The sequence below is a fragment of the Odocoileus virginianus genome, chromosome 15, assembly GCF_023699985.2.
Source record: "Odocoileus virginianus isolate 20LAN1187 ecotype Illinois chromosome 15, Ovbor_1.2, whole genome shotgun sequence".
Taxonomy (NCBI): Eukaryota; Metazoa; Chordata; class Mammalia; order Artiodactyla; family Cervidae; genus Odocoileus; species Odocoileus virginianus.
Genome location: NC_069688.1, coordinates 52,453,225 through 52,475,056, shown reverse-complemented (window position 1 = coordinate 52,475,056; position 21,832 = coordinate 52,453,225). Strand labels below are relative to the sequence as shown.

The 21,832-nt window shown below is 38.9% G+C and overlaps 1 protein-coding gene and 1 long non-coding RNA gene across 5 annotated transcripts in view; both read left to right on the top strand.

Annotated features, from left to right (window-relative positions):
• Nucleotides 1-19,842, top strand: LOC139038489 (uncharacterized). The gene is made up of 3 exons (XR_011491525.1): nt 1-491; nt 19,005-19,069; nt 19,547-19,842. It is a non-coding gene; the product is annotated as an uncharacterized lncRNA (long non-coding RNA).
• Nucleotides 1-21,832, top strand: part of CPQ (carboxypeptidase Q) — a 537,298-nt gene that overhangs the window by 352,800 nt on the left and 162,666 nt on the right. The window lies entirely within an intron of this gene.

Sequence of the window (21,832 nt, the reverse complement as noted above, 5' to 3'; positions counted from 1 at the left end):
ATACAAAGCTAGGACTAATTGTGAAAACGGGTTTTTTTGATGACCCTATTTGCAAACAAAAAACATACATTTCCTCTTTGTGTGCTGGTCAAGAGGTGGATTTTGAGTGATGTTAGAAATAAATCAAACAATCTGAAATGAGAATTCCATGTCTGAATCAGACCAGTGGTGGTTTGGGAAAATGCTTCATCAGCAGAATGTTTCCTATTGTGACTGTGGAGTTTCAGATGTCATAGAGATCAGAGCACTCCCCTTGGTGAAGGCATTCCATTGCTTACTTAAATACCCATGTGTTTAGATCTAAGCTTTGCCTCCGACTTTTAATGAACCCTTCTAACCCTAAATCAGCTCTTTAAATGATTATCTTTTTTTTTTCTTGGACTGGAGTCCTGTGTTTTTTTTTTTTATTAATTAATTTATTTTAATTGGAGGATAATTATCTTACAATATTGTGAGGATTTTTGCCATACATCAACATGAATCGGCCACAGGTATGCTACTGTTCATCTTAACAATAGACTACTTGAATTGTCTTGGGTTGGGGCAAATCTTTAGTGTATAATTTTGATTTTTGTCTTACTTGTGTTTTAAAAATGGAAAAATGGAAAGGTGACTGTGCAATTTCTTTACTTCTAAATAGGCCAATGTCTCGCAACCCTGGCATTACTGCTGTTTGAGGCCGGATAATTGTTTTTTTTTTTTTTTTTTAATTGAAATATAGTTTATTTACAATGTTGTGCCAATCTCTGGTATACAGCAAAGTGACTCAGTTATACATATATGTGCCTTCTTCTTTTGTATTCTTTTCCAATATGGTTTAATCACAGGTTTAATTATTTCATCGAATACAGTTCTCTGTGCTATACATTAGGACCTTGTTTTTTATGCATTACAAATTCAGTGGTTTGCTCTGCCGTGAGGTCTGTCCTGTGCATTGGGATGTTTAGCTGCATTCCTCCTAGATGCCAGTAACACAACTCCCCCCACACCCAAGTCGTGACAGTAAAAAATGTCTCCAGACGTTGTCAAATGTCCCCCGGTGGGCTGCGGGGGGAAAGGGTGGCATGTAAAATTGCTCCACTAAAATAGGCTAATTAAATAACTCTAGGACACCTGAATACAAGGTCATTAAAAAAAAAAAAAAACAAACTAATTAGTAACTTTGTATTGTATATACTTATACTTTAAACATCATTACCATACTAAGCACCTGCTATGTGAAAGCATCCTGTAAAAGCTGAGCACACTACATACTCTCTGTTCTTAAGACCCTTAGAATATAACTAAAGACATACATATGCACCTACCTTCATAGTTATCAATAAAGATATAATATCAAGTCTGCTTTTACAATTGAGTAATGTTTGAAAGATAAATTGTCCAGCAAATAAAAACAGAAACACTCATTCCTTCAGAGAAGATCTGGGAAACTCTACATGTGAATTCTTTCCTCTTCTTCCTTAAAAAAATATCCCTTTGGCTATCTGCCCTTAATTTCATTCCAGAATGAAGTGGGTTCGAGAGATGAGGCAGGCAACTATCAAATCCTCTCCATAGGCACAGATATTTATTTTGGAAGTTAATTTTAATTCAGTGTGTTCCAACCAGCTTGACTGAAGGCACAATGGTAGTGTGAAAAGAGAACTAGACCCATCTCAATTAGATTTTTAGGTCACTCTGTGCCACAAACGACTTTTTTGGCCTGGGGCAGGTCATTTGAACTCTCTGGATTCATTTTTCTTCATCTCTCTTCAACTGTTAGCTTCCAGAGTATTTTACCTGCTCTTGTTGTTGTGCAGTCACTCAGTCATGTCATTCTCGTTGTGACTCCATGGACTGCAGCACGTCAGTCTTTCCTTGTCCTTCACAGTCTCCTGGAGTTTGCTCAGATTCATGTCCATTGAGTCAGTGATGCCACCCAACCACCTCATCCTTTGTCTCTCCTTTCTCCTTCTTCCCTCAATCTTTCCCAGCATCAGGATCTTTTCCAGTGAATGGACTTTTCCCATCAGGTAGCCAAAGTACTGGAGCTTTAGCATCTGTCCTCACAATGAATATTCAGGGTTGATTTCCAATTAATTGGTTTAATCTTGCTGTCCAAGGGACTTCTCCAGCACTACATTTTGAAAGCATCAATTCTTCAGGGCTCAGCCTTCTTTATGTTCCAACTCTTACATCTGTACATGACTACTGGAAATGGTATAGCTTTGACTGTATGGACCTTCATCAGCAAAGTGATGTCTCTGCTTTTTAATATGCTGTCTAGGTTTGTCATAGCTTTTCTTCCAAGGAGCAAGCATCTTTTAATGTCATGGCCACAATCGCCATCTACAGTGATTTTGGAGCCCAAGACAATAAAGGCTGCAGCTGTTTCCATTTTTCCCCCATCTATTTGCCATGAAGTGATGGGACCAGATGCCATGATATTAATTTTTTGAATGTTGAATTTTAAGCCAGCTTTTTCACTCTCCTCTTTCACCTTCATCAAGAGGCTCATCAGTTCCTCTTTACTTTCTGCCATTAGACTGTTATCATCTGCATATCTGAGGTTTTGATATTTCTCCCTGCATTCTTGATTCCTGCTTGTGATTCATCCAGCCCAGCATTTCACATGCTGTACTCTGCATATAAATTAAATAAGCAAGGTGACAGTATATAGCCTTGATGTACCCCTTTCCTAATTTTAAATCAGTCCATTATTTCATGGTGGATTCTAACGGTTGCTTCTTGACCTGCATACAGATTCCTCAGGAGGCAGATAAGGTGGTCTGGTATTCTCTTCTGTTTAAGAATTTTGCATAATTTGTTATGAGCCACACAGTCAAAGGCTTTAGCTTAGTCAATGAAGCAGAATTAGATGTTTTTCTGGAATTCTCTTGCTTTTTCTTTGATCCAGCGGATGTTTGCAATTTGATCTCTGGTTCCTCTGCCTTTTCTAAATCCAGCTTGTACATCTGGAAGTTCTCAGTTCACATACTGTTAAAGCCTAGCTTGAAGGATTTTGAGCATTACCTTGCTAGCATGTGAAATTAACACAATTTTATGGTAGTTTGGACATTCTTTGGCATTGCCCTTCTTTGGGATTGGAATGAAAACTGACCTTTTCCTATGATCGCTGCTGAGTTTTCCAAATTTCCAGGCATAATGAGTGAAGCCTTTTCACAGCAGTATCATCTTTTAGGATTTGAAATAGTTCAACTGGAATTCATCACCTCCACTAGCTTTGTTTATAGTAATACCTTCTAATGCCCACTTGACCTCACATACCAGGATGTCTGACTCTAGGTGAGTGACCATACCATCATGGTTATCTGGGTCATTAAGACCTTTTTTTATATAGTTCTTCTGTGTATTCTTGCCACCTCTTCTTAATCTCTTCTGCTTCTGTTAGGTTCATCCCATTCCTGTCCTTTATTGTGCCCATCTTTACATGAAATATTCCCTTATGTCTAATTTTCTTGAAGAGATCTCTAGTCTTTCCCATTCTCCTGTTTTCCTCTATCTCTTTGCATTGTACTCTTAAAAGGACTTTCTTATCTCTCCTTGCTATTCTTTGGAACTCTAAATTCCATTGGATATATCTTTCCCTTTCTCCTTTGCCTTTCGCTTCCCTTCTTTTCTCAGCTATTTGTGAGGCCTCCTCAGACAACCACTTTACCTTCTTGCTTTTCTCTTTCTTTGAAATGATTTTGGTCACTGCCCCTGTACAATGTTATGAACCTCCATCCATAGTTCTTCAGGCACTCCATCAGATCTAATCCTTTGAATCTATTTGTCACTTCCACTGTATAATTATAAGGGATTTGATTTTGGTCATACCTGAATGGCCTACTTTCAGTAGGGAAAGTAGGTTTTCCCTACTTTCTTCAGTTTAAGTCTGAATTTTGCAACAAGGAGCTCATGATCTGAGCCACAGTCAGCTCCAGGTTTTGTTTTTGCTGACTGTATAGAGCTTCTCCATCTTCAGCTGCGAAGAATATAATCAATATGATTTTGGTATTGACCATCTTATAATGTTCATGTGTAGAGTCATCCCTTGTGTAGTTGGAAGAGGGTGTTTGCTACGACAGTGTGTTCTTTTGGCAAAACTCTGTTAGCCTTTGTCCTACTTGACTTTGTACTCTAAGACCAAACTTGCTTGGTACTCCAGATATCTCATGACTTCCTACTTTTGCATTGCAGTCCACTATGATGAAAAGGACATCTTTTTTTTGGTGTTAGTTGTAGAAGGTCTTGTAGGTCTTCATAGAACTGTTCAACTTCAGCTTCTTTGGAATCAGTGGTGGGGGCATAGACTTGGATTACTGTGATGTTGAATAGTTTGCCTTGGAAGTGAACTGAGATCATACTGTTGTTTTTGAGATTGCACCCAGGTACTGCATTTCGGACTCTTCTGTTGAGTATGAGGGCTATTCCATTTCTTCTAAGGGATTCTTGCTCACAGCAGTAGACATAATGGTCATCTGAATTAAATTTGCCCATTCCTATCCATTTTAGTTTACTGATTACTAAAATGTTGATGTTCACTCTTGCCATCTCCTATTAGTGTTTTTTCTAGGCTTTGAATCTTACTTCTTTCATCATGGGACCCTAAATCACTGTTAATTGAGTTGAATTCAGTTGCATGAATAAATGCATGCAATGGTGAATTGAGTTATCTTTCTCCAGCTTTGAAACTACACTGACTTCATTTGCTTTTGAAAGTAGTAGTAAATCTCCTTCAATTCAGGACTTAACTCTTCTACAGATTTCTGAAAACCTATGTAAACATATGAATACAACTCTAAAGAGTAACATTTCTTTTGAGTAGGTGTTAAGAGACTGCATGCTATACTGTTAAAACAGCACTATGAGGCCAGACTGCCTGGGTTCAAATCCCACCTCAGCAACTCACGAACCTGTGGCCTTAAGTAAGTTACTTTCCCTATCTGTGCTTATTTTCTTATCTGTGAGATGGAAATAATAATAGTCCCTATCTCACAAGGTTGCTCTGAAAATTAAATAATCTATTTATATAATGTACTTAAAACAGAGCCTAACCCATCCCCAAAACTCAATAAATTAACTTTTATTATTTAATAAGCATGATCTGACAGTACTGTATTTTTTACTTAAGGGATTTTTTTTGTCTTTAACCTCTCATCTGCTTAGTGATTGCTTTGCCTCCTAACTTAATATGTTAATTGTAACTCTAGGGCCAGATGCTATGATATCCCGAAATATCCTTTTCATTTACTATTAAAGTCACCATCCATTGTATTATGGCGATCCACTGACCCCCGCCCTGTTTTCCACTTTCATACTAAATTTTCAAGAGTCTAAATCTCTCCCGGTCATTTCCTGCTTCCACTTTCTGCTTAAGTTGAATGCGCAGAATCCACACTATATCTCACACTCTGCAATTGCACCTACTGAGTCTTACTCTTTAATTTTAATATTAAAATTAGACTGTGGATTTGTTTGTAGATGCCTATGTGTTTTAATATGAAGAACTAGGTCTAACATGTGACTGATGCCTTCTAGATGAAGATTACTGATTTACTTGAACAAGAGCTAGCACTTCGGGCTAGAGGCCAAGAAATGGGTTCATAATTATGTTACTTAATTACATTGAGTCCAGGCTATTTAGTTGGTGAAATATGAAAGCTCTATGGCAATCTGTTTTTCCAAGAAAAGTGAGACTTCTTTTGGCTGCTGTCCCTTGGACAATATGTCATGCAGAATGCATGTCAAAGTCCCTCAGTGGGGCTTGTTAATTTGAAGTGTTGGTCTAGTGGGACTTTCTGATATTTAAGCATATTGTTCTAAGATTCATTCTTCATGTCTCTTCTCCTTTATTCCCTTCTCTCACTACTTTTATAGATTCACTCTTTTGCCCAAGCCATCAGCTAAAACCAGATTCAATTAATCTAAGAGAAGAGATATTTGTACTTTGCAAATATAATCAGTCATTTCTGAGTAACTGTCAACAGAAGGCTATTTGCTGTGAAATGCTATTGAATACTTTTTTTGTTTTTGTGGTTTACTGGACTTGAAACTCAATGTTTATTTGAAATGTCATTTCCTGGAATGTTCTGGTGTCAGTGGACAAAGCCTATGGCCAAAGAAGTTATGCTTCAAAATGTTCATTTGGCACTTGAATAATAGACCACCATCCATCCCCAAATTCTTCCAACTTTACCATTTTCCATTAAGTTAGAATTTTTAATTTTCAGGCCTAAACAAGGGGAAAAAATAGTTTACCTGGTTGTTGAAATGTTGGATATATGTGAAACATCTTTTTAGAGAAATTTTAACATGAGCATCTTGACTGTAGTTTTTATACAGTTTGAAGTCTGTGTGTTAGAAAATATTTTATTTATATTTCATTGAGCCAACAAATATTTACTATACTGATTGAACGTCAGTGTGCCAGATACCTTGCAACAAAGAGAAATGAGACTCAATCCTTGAAGTCTTTGAAGTAAGGGAAACATTTAGTTTAAAAATTGCAATTAAATTGTTATAAACCCTTTAATTGAAATATGTGCAAATTACTTCAGGCAGCTGGCAAAGAGGGGGGACCAGCATGGCTTGTCTGGGTCAAGGCACCTTCACAAAGGTGGTATTTGAGCTTTCTTTTAAAAGATAAATAGAAGTTCCAGAAGCAAAGGAGGCACAATGAAGGATTCCCAGCAGATTATAGAGCTTCCAGTGCTGTGCATCATTAAAAATGAGGAGAAAACTGTTGACAGTTAACAGTTATGGGATTGTGGGGAGAAGGGAGGATTTGCAGAATTGCAAGAGGTGCTCTTTTTACCTCCTATACATATATACCATTAAATTTTTGAGTAGTAAGGTTGTGTTACTTTATTAAGGAAAAAACCCTCAAAATTAAAAAAAAAAATTATTGGTATTGCCATCGCTATAAATAGTCTGCTAACAAGAACTCCAGAGCAGAGGTATGAAGTAGGAAGAATCACACGTGAGTCACCAAGCCTTCCAGGCCCAGAAGTGTACACAGCCAAATGCATGCCAAGGCTTTGGTGTAGTTAGAGCTTTATGGAGTCATTTCTAATGCAGTGGGTTGCCTCTTAGAGATGGGGACCCATCCAGGAAAAGGGTTTTATCCTCCCAGGCCCTGGTCAAGCCTCCCTTGGAAAAGCCTCAGGAAGTTCAATCCAGAATATCTGAGTTAGGGATACAAAAAACTTCCAAGAGAGGGAAACCTGAAGGGTTGAGCCAGAGACAGAGAAAGCCTAAAGCCAGCTCAGGACTAGCCCACATCTCGAAAGAAGAGCCCGTTGCAAAGAATCTTCTCCCTCTTCGTAATTTCATTATTCATTAAAACAAATTTGTTGGGAGAATCCTCCATGACTCAAGTGTGCTTTGGAAGCATTGCTCTGGGCCATTACTGGTGTTGGCAGAAGTGAGGAAGAATCCAAGAATGCTTGCTGAGGTACAGTTCATGGAACTGTACTGTAAATGGCCTTGGATTTATTTTCATTCTAGATTTTGTGGGCTGTCTTTGGGCTCTTGCGTTTGCCAGAATATTGACAAGATATAACGATGTAAAGTTTCCTTAACTGGCATGGGAGAGATTATTCTTTTACTATACTTCTTGAAGAGCATTTGTACCCACCCAAGTGAAAACTTTACCCAATACATAACTTTATTTCTGCACTATCTGAGCCTGTTTTATTAAGATGAATGTAGTATTACTGGAAATGTTTGACATATGCTGAAGGCTCTCTCTGCCAGGTTTTTCTGTGGCCCCAAGTGCATTAGAATTTGGTAGGATTTATTTTTTCTAGGAGGCATTTTTATCTTAAAACATTCCACAAACTTCCCTCCTCCCATTTTAGATGCTGTTCCTCTGCAATTATTTTGTGAACACAATTATTTAGGAAACTTACAGCCCTGGGAAAGATTTCCTATTATACCTCAATCCCTTTAGGAAATAATATGTCTGCTTCTGGAACTGCCCAAGAAATTAACTTGGAAAAAAAAAATTAACTTAGAGAAAATGTTTTTCCCAACATTAAACTTTATTAGTTTGAATTTTAATGTATAGATGGTTGTTTGCCTTTTTTTTCTGAACAAATTTTGGTCTTGATATTTTATGATTATATTTAGTGATGCATATACCTAGAACAACGAAAGAAGTAAAAACTGTGATTTGCTTGCTTTTTCTCTTTTTTTTCTAAAACTAAAAGTAGATTTATAGTAAGGGGGCATTTATGGCTCATTCTCCTGATCTTTAGAGGATGGTACTCTCATTTTTATTCAGATAGGTTATTTCCTCTAGTGGCAGGTTATGTAATGTCTGGCTTTACCTTAACACTTGTGGCAGATACATATTTTTGCAGCTGGGAATTGCTGAGAACTTTTCTTAAGGTTTGAACACATTGATAAGTCTCAGTAAAATACTTTGCATCTTTATGTCTCATTCAGCTAAAATAGACATTTCCACTGGTATGTGTAAAGAGACGTAACTGCGTAGATTGATATTCCAGATATGTCATGAGATAAAGTAAAATGAATCACTTGGAAGGTGTCCTCCCTTTTAGTGTGGATGTGATAGGGGAGACTCTGTAGTCCTTCTCAATCCTTAGACTACATTAATATTGCTGCTATTATTTTATCAGTTAGCGAAAATATACCATTTCTTTGTAAAAATAGACAAGACCTTGGCCCAGTGGCATTCAGCATCATGACTAACTCCTCGCTGTCTGACAGAATCTGGAGGGGTGGCAGGTGAATGCTGTGAGAGGAAGGATCTCAGGGGGCCCCTCTGTCTGGAGCATGCTCAGGTTCTGCTCCCACATCTAATTTGATTTGGCCTGTATGCCTTAGAAAGCTAAGAAATGTGGTGTTGGTAAAGGAAATGGAAGGTTTAAAAGTTGCTACTATTTATCCTGGAAAAGAATGGCTATGGAAAAGCTTAATGATGGTATCCTTAGCACCCCAGTGGATTTCTCCCCACTCAAGAATGGGATCCATATAAGCCCAGGGCAGGGCCGTCTCAAATGGAGACAGCCTCTCAAGTGGAGACGTCTCAAATGGAGATGTCCCAAATGGAGACGGCCTCTCAAATGGAGGCTACCTCATTAAAACAGTATCATCAGTGTTACACAACTTGGCTCACAAGGAGATCTTCTCCTTCAGTAATAAATGTTGAACACCCACTTCATGGTCAACAAATAAAAGGGATAGGACACAGATCCTTCCATCAAAGAGCTCACAGTCAGGAACTGGTAGCTTCACATGGAGAGAGATTCGAGCCAAGCCTTGAATGGGTGGGAGACAGGAGAAGAAAAGACAAAATTGGAGCTCAGGAAAGTCCACGGCTTTGAGGAGTGGAGGACGCTTTTGTAAATCTAGAGCAATAGGTGAGTGAAGAGTGGTGGGAAATTAGGGTCAGTTTGTAAAAAGGCATTGGACACAAAGTTCAACTTTGGAGTTGGTGTTCTAGGCAGTAGAAGCCATTGAAGCTTTCAAGCATGGGATTGACTTCTTCTAAAGATACTGGGTAGGCTGTCCTTTTAACTTATAGGTAAGTGGGATGAATAGAATGGAGACAGGAAAGTAGAGTGGGGGAGATTCTAGCTATACAGAGCCTGGAAAACCACAGTTTGGGAGTTACTAAGCAAATTTTATTTGCCATGTAGCTGACAAGCCAGCTTCTACCTCTCTATGCTAAATATACCAAAGAGGAAGTGCTGGGGTTTCCAAGGATGCTGTGTTCTTTGCCTACACACTTCTCTGCATCATGCTAATGCTGCATTTTGTGAAAGCTGAGGTCTATTGAGCTTAGAATGAATTCCACTCCAGTAAGTGTGCCTAAAAACAGAAGTCTGCAGACCAAGAAACAAGGAAATATATTATGAACATCTGCTTGGACCTTTATGATTAACTGGATTTTTTCAATGGCCTTGGGAGATAAGGATTTAGTTTAGTTCATTTTTAGGCACCACCAACCCTGTGAACATCCTCAAAATCGAGCTCTAGGGATGGAGAGTTTCTACTGGGTGTGTGCCAGAAATGATAAGCTAAGCTAAGTATTAAATGAAGTTGACTATTATAAGATTACTTGTTTGTGATCCTGCTAATGCCATCCTCATATTGTATAAATCATTGCTGACTAACTGATGCCCAGTCCATGTTCTTATTTGACCTCAACATCTCCAGACTGTACCATGTGACCCAGATCTCATGGACTTTTTAGCCCATGAAATCATCCTTCCTTAACCCACAAATAACTCAGAATCTGTAGGCAAATGAGAGGCAGCATGGAGAGTAGAATACGTATACCCTCCTTGTTGGAGTATCAAGGGTTCAAATCCTTCTATGCTACTGAGTAGCTGTATTATGTTGGACAAACTTATTTAACCTTTAGATCTCTATTTCCTCTTACTTACCATGGTAACAGCTTATGTTGAATTGTTAGAGGATAATTTGAAATAATTTAGATAGTATCTGCCCCCCCAACTAGATCATCAGTAATAATAACTATTATTATTAGATGCTAATTGCCAAAGCAAGGGTGGATATTCTAGCAGAGGGTATAATCTCAGGATTGACTTTGTCTCTCAAGGCTTGATGTCTGTATTCTTTGCACAATTGGAATTGGCTGGGGTCATCCCTAAAGCAGATGTTCTTTCATAATGAAAGAACAGAGGCTGGTTCCAATGAGCCCAACTCACGTACCATCTCCCTAGGATAGCTCCCATCCATGAGCATATATAAGGCTAATCTCCTCATTGCTGTAGAGAAGGGCACTAAATAGAAGCTTCAAAAATGTGACACAAAATTAAAGTAACATGCCCAGCATATGGGGATGGAAAGAGCTCCATCTTTTTCTGTGTCCTTTTATCTTCCTGCCAATATCCTTAAGCTAGTAATACTGTATTTACAAAGACTTATAGTAACTACCAGGGAAGCCCTGTATAATATCCCTGAAGAAGAAAAAAAAGAAGTAAAATCAGGAAATAGCTGTTGAGAGCAACATAATTTACTACAAAGTAAATCGAAATATAGAAAAAACTGAAGGCAGAGAAAACAAAGAATCAAATCTAGTTCTTAATCTTACATTTTACTCTTATACCTAAGTTCCCAAGAAATCTTTCTGCTTTTTAACATAATCCAAAAAACCCTGCAGTTTCCGGTCTTTCCCAGAAGATCATCATGCATAGAAAACTGAAGACAATGACCACTGATGCTTGTATTATTGTCCTTTCTCTGTAATAATGGCATCTTTTAAAAGAAATATATTTAAAGTATAATTGAAAGTATTCCAAGTTACTGCTTTGATTAATGTGTATAAGAAAACATGTCAAGAGGACACAAACAGATGGAGAAATATACCGTGTTCATGGATTGGAAGAATCAATATTGTCAAAATGGCTATACTACCCAAAGCAATCTATAGATTCAATGCAATCCCTATCAAACTACCAACGGTATTTTTCACAGAACTAGAACAAATAATTTCACAATTTGTATGGAAATACAAAAAACCTCGAATAGCCAAAGTAATCCTGAGAAAGAAGAATGGAACTGGAGGAATCAACCTGCCTGACTTCAGACTCTACTACAAAGCCACAGTCATCAAGACAGTATGGTACTGGCACAAAGACAGAAATATAGATCAATGGAACAGAATAGAAAACCCAGAGATAAATCCACGAACCTATGGTCACCTTATCTTCGACAAAGGAGGCAAGGATATACAATGGAAAAAAGATAACCTCTTTAACAAGTGGTGCTGGGAAAACTGGTCAACCACCTGTAAAAGAATGAAACTAGAACACTTTCTAACACCATACACAAAAATAAACTCAAAATGGATTAAAGATCTAAATGTAAGACCAGAAACTATCAAACTCCTAGAGGAGAACATAGGCAAAACACTCTCCGACATAAATCACAGCAGGATCCTCTATGACCCACATCCCAGAATTTCAGAAATGAAAGCAAAAATAAACAAATGGGACCTAATGAAACTTGAAAGCTTTTGCACAACAAAGGAAACTATAAGCAAGGTGAAAAGACAGCCCTCAGATTGGGAGAAAATAATAGCAAACGAAGCAACAGACAAAGGATTAATCTCAAAAATGTACAAGCAACTCCTCCAGCTCAACTCCAGAAAAATAAATGACCCAATCAAAAAATGGGCCAAAGAACTCAACAGACATTTCTCCAAGGAAGACATACAGATGGCTAACAAACACATGAAAAGATGCTCAACATCACTCATTATCAGAGAAATGCAAATCAAAACCACAATGAGGTACCATTACACGCCAGTCAGGATGGCTGCTATCCAAAAGTCTACAAGCAATAAATGCTGGAGAGGATATGGAGAAAAGGGAACCCTCTTACACTGTTGGTGGGAATGCAAACTAGTACAGCCACTATGGAAAACAGTGTGGAGATTTCTTAAAAAGCTGGAAATAGAACTGCCATATGACCCAGCAATCCCACTTCTGGGCATACACACCAAGGAAACCAGATCTGAAAGAGACACGTGCACCCCAATGTTCATCGAAGCACTGTTTATAATAGCCAGGACATGGAAGCAACCCAGATGCCCATCAACAGACGAATGGATGAGGAAGCTGTGGTACATATACACCATGGAATATTACTCAGCGATTAAAAAGAATTCATTTGAATCAGTTCTAATGAGATGGATGAAACTGGAGCCCATTATACAGAGCGAAGTAAGCCAGAAAGATAAAGACCATTACAGTATACTAACACATATATATGGACTTTAGAAAGATGGTAACGATAACCCTGTATGCAAAACAGAAAAAGAGACTCAGATGTATAGAACAGACTTGTGGACTCTGGGAGAAGGCGAGGGTGGGATGTTTCAAGAGAACAGCATTGAAACATGTCTATTATCTAGGGTGAAACAGATCACCAGCCCAGGTTGGGTACATGAGACAAGTGCTAGGGCCAGGTGCACTGGGAAGACCCAGAGGGATTGGGTGGAGAGGGAGGTGGGAGGGGGGACTGGGATGGGGAATACATGTAAATCCATGGCTAATTCATTTCAATGTATAACAAAAACTACTGTAATGATGTAAAGTAATTAGCCTCCAACTAATAAAAATAAATGGAAAAAAAAAAAAAAGAAAACATGTCAGGAACTGATTCAAAGGCTGTATTTTTGTTCTCATCACCATAGACCATATATCCACTTAGCCATCCCATATTCAGTTGTTTCAGGCAGCACTTTAGAACAAGGGAAGATTTTATGAAGTGATTCATACTAGAATTACTCTTTTTATGAAAGATATAAGTGTGAATTAATCTTTTAGAGTTGAATAATTTTAGATGAAATCATTCGAATGTCATTTTAGCCACAAATAAAGAGCAGAATTTTTGAACTTTATATGTTGCAAAAGAAACCAGTGGTTAAGTTAATAAAACATAGGTTTTTGCTAAAACTGGAAGACATATATCAAAAGAGGCCCATATGTTTTCACTTAATATTAATATAATAAACAGACATAAATTAAACAACATATCAGCAAACATTAATTGAACATCTGGGAGCAAAGAGGAGAGAATTAATATATGAGTAATATTTCCTATGCACCAGTTACATCACATGACCTCTTTTAATCCTCGAAAGAGCCCTTTGATGTATATATCATTATGCCTGGAAGGTACACTGGACCCATCTAGCCTTTAGTCCCTTAAAGTAAAGTAGATGACAATATGCTTGCAGGACTGTTACATGAATCAAACACAACGTAAGCAAATGCGTATCTATCAGACTTGTAAAGATGAAAAATCCATGACACAGATGTTGAAGAACACTGTAGTGGCAATGCTGCCACTGATGGTGGCCGTCTCACCGACGTGGAATTCTAACGGAGCACTTCGGTGGAGAAGTGATTTGGGAGGCAGGGAGACAAGGCAACCTTAAAGCGGTTGTAATAAGAAAAAGCTTCAATGATGTCCTACAACGTTTTATAACAGTAGCATCATTTTGCTAATTACAAATGTATAACATTCCTCTTTCTACGAGTCAACCGTAGCAGTGAATATTCTTGCTTTAGGGACTTAAATCAAGGAGGATCAAGTGAGATTTCTCATCCAGGTCTCCTTAGATTGATGTGAAGATGAGAGGAGATGCTCCTTGACTTCAGGATGAAATAATGGCATTTAGCTTGCTAGAGCACAGCATACCAAGCTCTGAGCGACTGATGGTACTGGGTATGCAGTTCTCACTGAGTCTGGAAGGAGAAAATACTATTATCCCTTTTACAGATGAGAGGCCTAAAGCTAAAGCTGGTTACAATTTCTGAAAAGTAGAAAATCTCTTATTTCTTTTTCTTAATGTGTTTCTTTTTTTCTTTGCCCCCTCATTTTTAAACAAATAATTCAAATATTTGGAAACCGACATAAGATAATAAATACCAACAATTTTCTACCCAGATCTCATAAACGTTAACAATTTCAAATATTTGTTTCCAGACATTAGTTTAAAAGAAGTTAAAAATTACCAGTATAGTTGAAACCTGTTTTGCACCTCTCCACAATCCATCCCTTTTCCCCTTGCAGTTGTCATCATGCTCTGATTGTTATAACATTATTCTGTAAGTGTGTTTATCCAAAATCAATATCATATAGTTTTTGTGAGTTTGAATTTACATAAATGGTATTGTTCTCTCCCATGTGTGGATTTATTGTGTTTTATTTATTTCTTCTATCTTCTTCAGGTGACTGTTTAGTCTACTAATATTCAGCCTTTCTTATGATATTTACATTTAAGGCCATACATCTCTTGCTAAGCTCTGGTTTAACTACTTTCCACAAGTTTTGAAATAGTGTCTTAATGGCCATGCAATCTAAACATGTTAGAATGTTCATTATGATTTCTTCTTTGACTACTTAATCGTTACAGCTTTAAGTTTCTAAAATATTAGTTATAGAGTTCTAATTTTGCTAGAAAGTGGTTTTTAAACATGGATTGTGTAGTACTGATTCTTTGGTATTTTTGAGATGAAATATTGATTTATTATTTGGTCAAATTTTAAAACCTGTGTTCTTTGGACTTACAAAGAATATGTGCCCTCATTTTCCTGAGGATAGCATTCTACATATGCATTCATTAGAGAAAATATATTAATCGTGCTCTTTATTGTTACTAGTTTTTCATCTGATTACACCCACTAAGATTGTGATTTTATAAATTTCTTCTTGAATTTCTATCAGCTTGATTAGCTTTGTATAGTTTGAAGCTTTGTTGCTGTATCTGGTTGAGTCTAAAGATCTTCTTATCCTTAATAATGTTTTTTCCCTGTAAGTCTATTTTATATTAGTATTGTATCATGACTACCTCTCTTTTGATTACTCTTTCTTTTTGTATTTTTAATTCTGATTAATCTGGGTCATTGTGTTTTAGTTGATTCTGTTGTGAAGAGCATATAGTTAGATTTTTAAATATTCAGCCTCACAATCCCTCACAATGTTTATTCTGCTTATCTTTATTGAGGTTACCTATTTTGTTGTGTTGCTCAGTTGCTGCCGCTGCTAAGTCGCTTCAGTCGTGTCCGGCTCTGTGCGGCCCCATAGACAGCAGCCCACCAGGATCCCCCGTCCCTGGGATTCTCCAGGCAAGAACACTGGAGTGGGTTGCCATTTCCTTCTCCAATGCATGAAAGTGAAAAGTGAAAGTGAAGTTGCTCAGTCTTGTCCTACTCTTAGCGACCCCATGGTCTGCAGCCTACCAGGCTCCTCTGCCCATGGGATTCTCCAGGCAAGAATACTGGAGTGGGGTCAGTTGCTAAGTCATGTCAATTTTATAATTTTCAATTCTTCCTCCGTTTCTCTTTTTATGAGTTAATGCTATGCATTAAAAATGGTTTTAAAATGCATAGTTTCTAAGAATTTATACATATTTATTGAAAGTTATGACCAACCTAGACAGCATATTAAAAAGCAGAGACAGTACTTTGTCAACAAAGATCCGTCTAGTCAAGGCTATGGTTTTTCCAGCGGTCATGTATGGATGTGAGAGTTGGACTATAAAGAAAGCTGAGCACCAAAGAATTGATGCTTTTGAACTGTGGTGTTGGAGAAGACTCTTGAGAGTCCCTTGGACTGCAAGGAGATCCAACTGGTCCACCCTAAAGGAGATTAGTCCTGGGTGTTCACTGGAAGGACTGATGTTGAAGCTGAAACTCCAATACTTTGGCCACCTGATGCGAAGAGCTGACTCATTTGAAAAGACCCTGATGCTGGGAAAAATTGAGGGCAGGGGGAGAAGGGAACGACAGAGGATGAGATGGTTGGATGGCATCACCAACTCAATGGACATGAGTTTTAGTAAAATCCGGGAGCTGGTGACGGACAGGAAGGCCTGGTGTGCTGCAGTTCATGGGGTCACAAAGAGTCGGACACGACTGAGCAACTGAACCAAACTGATACATATTTATATGAGAAAGGGTCCCTTTGGCCTCACCTTGAGCAGCCAGAAGTTCTCTAGTCCTTTTCAAAGAAAGCAGAACACTTTTCATTCATCCTGATGCTTGGCATCTGGAAAAGAGAAGAACTGGAAAACCAGGATGGTGAGCTGTCTATGGCATTTGCTGTCATGGAATAATGAGAAAGGGACAAGGAGAAAAGCATGGAGGGCCAAGGCCAAAGTCCCCTATCATTTTACCATCCACTTTCCTTTGTGTTTTCATCTTTATTTGCATGCTTTGCAAGATCTTGAAAACAAACCTGTTAACTAGTAACGATTTATTTTCAAGCTTTGTTTTTCATTAAATTTTTTAATAACCATATTTTTATCATGGGCTGACCGGCATTACTCTTATCTAGTTGTTATTCTTCCAACCAAGAGCAAAAAAATTAAATTCTCAATTTAATTTACACAGGGAACCATTTCACATATAAAGGTGTAATTTTTTGTTCTGTGTTTTTAGAAATTGGTTTATAGACGCTCTCATGGAAACACTGACATAAAGGCACTGATAGAGCCCTAGAAGGAGAACAGCCATTCTTGCTTACCTCCTTCTCTCCCAAAGTCTGGCTGTTGCTGGCTGGCCCAGAAACTGCATCTGCCATCATTGCTGACCCTCTTCTCAGCATCTACAGAGGTTGGAGATACAGCTCCTAAATGGTCTGAGCACAGGTGTTTATTAGTTTTCAGAGGATGCTATTTGGACTAGCAGCAAGATTATCACGCAAAATCATCTCATTGCCACCCTTGATAAATGACCCCAATTTTCATATCAGATTATAAAGTCCTGGGCCATCCAAGCAAATGTGTTCTTATCAGTGATTCTGCCAGCTTTTGTAAATGCAACTTACGTAATCAGCCTCACTTAGAGATTTTCACTGTGGGTTTTTGTTTATTTTTTCAGAACAATACCTTAGAAAAATCTATTTGATTTTTCTTGGCAATTATTAAGCAGTCTCCTCCATCCCCCCATCTTGCAGCCCCCAACACCCATCACTGAAGAAGAAACAAATCCCTCATTCCAAATCCAAGCCATGCATGACACTTGCAACTGAGCTTACTCAGAAGCTGTCCTGTTATTGAAGGACAGTGGGCAAAGCCCTGGCCACTGAGCCTGAGGAGACAGTGGGAGGGGGGATCAGGAAGCCACCAAGAGGAGCAGCCATTTCTTTGTTGCTTTATGTAGTTAGAGAGCACCGTTCTGGAATGGACTTGCTAGAGGGATAAACAATGCAGCTCTATTATCCAAACTTGTGAATCACACTTCTAGCCTCATAATTTGCCTGATTTACTTCCATGTACTGTTCTTTCTTTTCATAATGAAAAAAGGTCATTAAGTGAGGGATGGGTACATTAGTGAGGACAGAATGATTCACCTGCAATGAGGGAGACCCGGGTTCGATCCCTGGGTTGGGAAGATCCCCTGGAAAAGGGAACTGCTGCCCACTCCAGTATTCTGACCTGGAGAATCCCATGGATGTATAGTCCCTGGGGTCACAAAGAGTCAGACATGCCTGAGCAACTTTGACTTTGTGTGTGTGCTTAGTCACTCAGTCATGTCCAGCTCTTTGTGACTCCAAGGACTATGGCCCACCAGGCTCCTCTGTCCACGGGATTCTCCAAGCAAGAATACTGGAGTGGGCTGCCATGCCCTCCTCCAGAGGATCTTCCCAATCCAGGGATTGAACCCAGACTTCTCGTATTGCAGGTGATTCTTTACCATCTGAACCACCAGGGAAGCCCATTGAGGACACTTATGAGTACATATTTAAATCTGGGGAACATGGATAAAGAGAATGGAATAGAGAGTGATGTTGGTCACTGTTGGTCAGTGGCCTGGAAGGAGTGGGCATAGGTCCCAGAGTGGGCACAGGAGGGAGTCACATGGGAAGTGGGTACATATTCATCCTTCAGACCCTTCCATGGGAGCTGCCACCTGCTGTGTGTCTTCAAGAGTATTTTATGTGACATCTACGGCAGGTCCCTAAATCTGTCATACTGTTTCATCTCTTCTCTGTCACCTCATCTCCAATACATTACATGTGCCTGTTGTTTCCATAGTCAGATTTGAGCTCCTTAAGCATGACTTTTAATCTTTGCATGTTCAGCCCCCAACACAAGATAATATCAATAGTAGTGTTTGTCAGATTCAGCAGAACTGACCCCAGTGAAATATTCTGGGGCAGGAAAGTGAGAAGGGAAGCTTGATTTGGCTGGTGTAGGAGTCAATCCTCAGAGGCCCTGGGTCTCTTACAGAAACACAAGGCAGGTAAGGAAGCCAGCTGTGACTAAAGGGATAAAAAAGAAGAGAAGAAGGTAGAGGCACAACCTGGTAGAAGCATGCCCTGGTTGAGGGAGGCACCGCAGGTTGAAGGAATGATGTTTGGGTGCATGTTGTAAAGTCAGATGGGAAGTCCACGTCTTAGTCTGGTTGATCTGGGTGTCATCATTACACTGTCTCTGGATTTTAGCCTTTTGGTAATCACTTAGCCTTTATTTAATTGTTTAGTCATTTTTTTCTCTTCTCCTTCCTAAGCTACATCTTAACCATCACATTGGTATTAACTCAGAACACCACTTCTAACCTCGGCAGTCTCCCAGGTGAGCCACATTCAGTCCTTCTGCTGTACACGTCAGGGTGGTGGTTACTGGAGGCTGGGGTGGCTTTGGCAATTTCTTAAAATAACAATCAAGTTTGCCTCATTGATTGACTCATCATTTCCCTTTCATGAATGATTCCTCTGAAAGTGAAAGTCACTCAGTCATGTCCAACTATTTGCGACCCCATGGACTTATTCAGCCCATGGAATTCTCTAGGCCAGAATACTGGAGTAGATAGCCTTTCCCTTCTCCAGATGATCTTCCCAACCCAGGGATCAAACCCAGGTGTCCCACAGTGCAGGCATATTCTTTACCAGCTGAGCCACAAGGGAACCCCTAGAGCATGCAATATTATTTGATAGGATTTTACTCACAGTAGAACTTCTTTCAAAATTGGAATCAATCCCTCAAACCCTGCCACTGCTTTATCAACTCAGTTTATGTCATGTACTAAATCCTTTGTTGTCATTGCAACAGTCTTCCCAGCATCTTTATCAGGAGTTGGTTTCATCTCAAGAAAGCTATTCAATACTTTCTTTGCCCATTCATAAGAAGCAACTCTTCATCTGTTCAAGTTTTATCATGAGATTACAGCAACTCAGTTATATCTTCAGGCTCCACTTCTAATTCCAGTTATCAAGTTGATATTCTACAACCAAGAGCAAGACTCTCACCAGCAAAAATATTATGGCTCATTGAAGGTCTAGATCATGGTTAGTGTTTTTTGGCAATAAAGTATTTTTTTTTATATATCTGAATATCTATTAAATCGGAGAAGGCAATGGCACCCCACTCCAGTACTCTTGCCTGGAAAATCCCATGGACAGGGGAGCCTGGTGGGCTGCAGTCCATGGGGTCGCGAAGAGTCAGACATGACTGAGCGACTTCACTTTCACTTTTCACTTTTATGCACTGGAGAAGGAAATGGCAACCCACTCCAGTGTTCTTGCCTGGAGAATCCCAGGGATGGGGTCGCACAGTCGGACACGACTGAAGTGACTTAGCAGTATCTATTAAATAGATTTTCTCTTGTAGACACTCCTTTTACAAACATTTTTAAGTATAGTTAGTAAAGTAGTATGACCAATAAAGTTTGTGGATTTTTTTTTTAAAGTTTGGGATAAAATATACACATTGAAAAAATTTTAAATATGGCAGTATTTTTTAATAAAAAATAAAGTGACAGTTATTTCCTCTTATGGAAGAAGATAGATTTTATTGAATAATTTTTTCAAGTGGGGATATTAGTTGTGGTCACAGTGGCAAATTCATAATTCTCCAAATGCTATAAAAAGTAACTTAATGGCATCAAGTGAATTCCCATGATGGGAGTTGTCCTGGCATTGTGAATTGCGGTGATCATCTTTGAAGTAATTTTTCTTTCCACACTGTCTGTCATCAACTATGTAGGGTTTGTTTTAGACTCAAAAATGTGTGAGATGAATTGATCTACATCCAAGAGATTCAAACATTTTTGGTTGTTGTTTTTGGATCTGGTTGCTGTTCACTAGTTCAGTTGTGGGGTAGTTTTGTTATGTTTAGCTGTCCTGAAATTTCATGTTAATATGCAGTTTTTACATGCTCTTCCCCCTCCCCAACTTCATTTACTGAAAGATGCCTAGAGAAGAGAGGGGAATCTTTTATCTTTCCTCAGTGATACTAACTTCATTATATTCATTTTTTCAAATAAGTCATATACCTACTATTCTATACAACTCTTATTTCTAAAATGTTGTTATATGTATTATTTAAGACTGATTAGCATTTGCTCCTGTCTATTGCATACACCTCCAGGGTTTCTCTTTTCTTTTCAAATCTTTCAGACTGGAAAAAAAATGTGCTCTTTGTGAGCAGATGATTTAATTTCAATAAATGTCTTTTTATTTCTCTCTCCCCATGATTTATTGCTTGAAACCATGAGAAACATGCAAGTACAGATGCTGTTTCCCAGTTCTGACCAAACCTTGATTGTTGACCTCACAAACTTGGGGAGATGTGTCTCTTGTGACTCGGTGGTGGAAGTAGTCATATTCGCAGATAAAAATCTTATGAGACATCATCAAGAAAAGGAAACTTTGGTCATTCTGCTTCTTGTTAAGAACAGCCGGCAATTTAAAACAAACAGTTGCTAAGGAGGAGATAAAAATGATCAAACAGAAACGCCTCCTCCTTCAGTTAAGTATGAACTGAGGATACTGCATAGTAGTAATAAAATCAAAGTCTTAGAGGCTTTCCCTTGATGAGTATGTGTATATTTTTATTTGGTGCTTATTTTTATTTGGCCTTCAAAAATGTATTTTTCTCATGTATTTATCCTCTTTAAGATAAACACATCTCGATCAAACTGGTTTTCTTATAAAATCCTTGTTTTATATAGGAGCCTACTTAAGAGGTCCTGTTTGCCCCGGCTGTGTTGAGACGAAGACAAGATTTTTATCCGCTGTGTGAACGCCCCCTGCCAGAGATAGGGCCTGGCCTGCCTCCCCCAGGCCATCCCCTCGGGCCCCTGCGATGCCAGGCGGCGGAGGTGACCCCCGTCCTGGTGACACCACAGAGGGGAGCCAGCCCTCTGCGGGCCCCAGTTCTGAGGCACCAAGTGAAAACTGTCGAAGTGGCCACTGAACACATTGTTTGTGAGGAAGCATCTTCTTCAAGGGAAAACGATTCTGAAGAAGCAGTGGGCTAGGCGGGTTTTACAGGGAGTGACGGGTGAAGCATGTCTTCCTGTCGAAAGCGAGCACCGCAGAAAAGCAAAGACAGCAA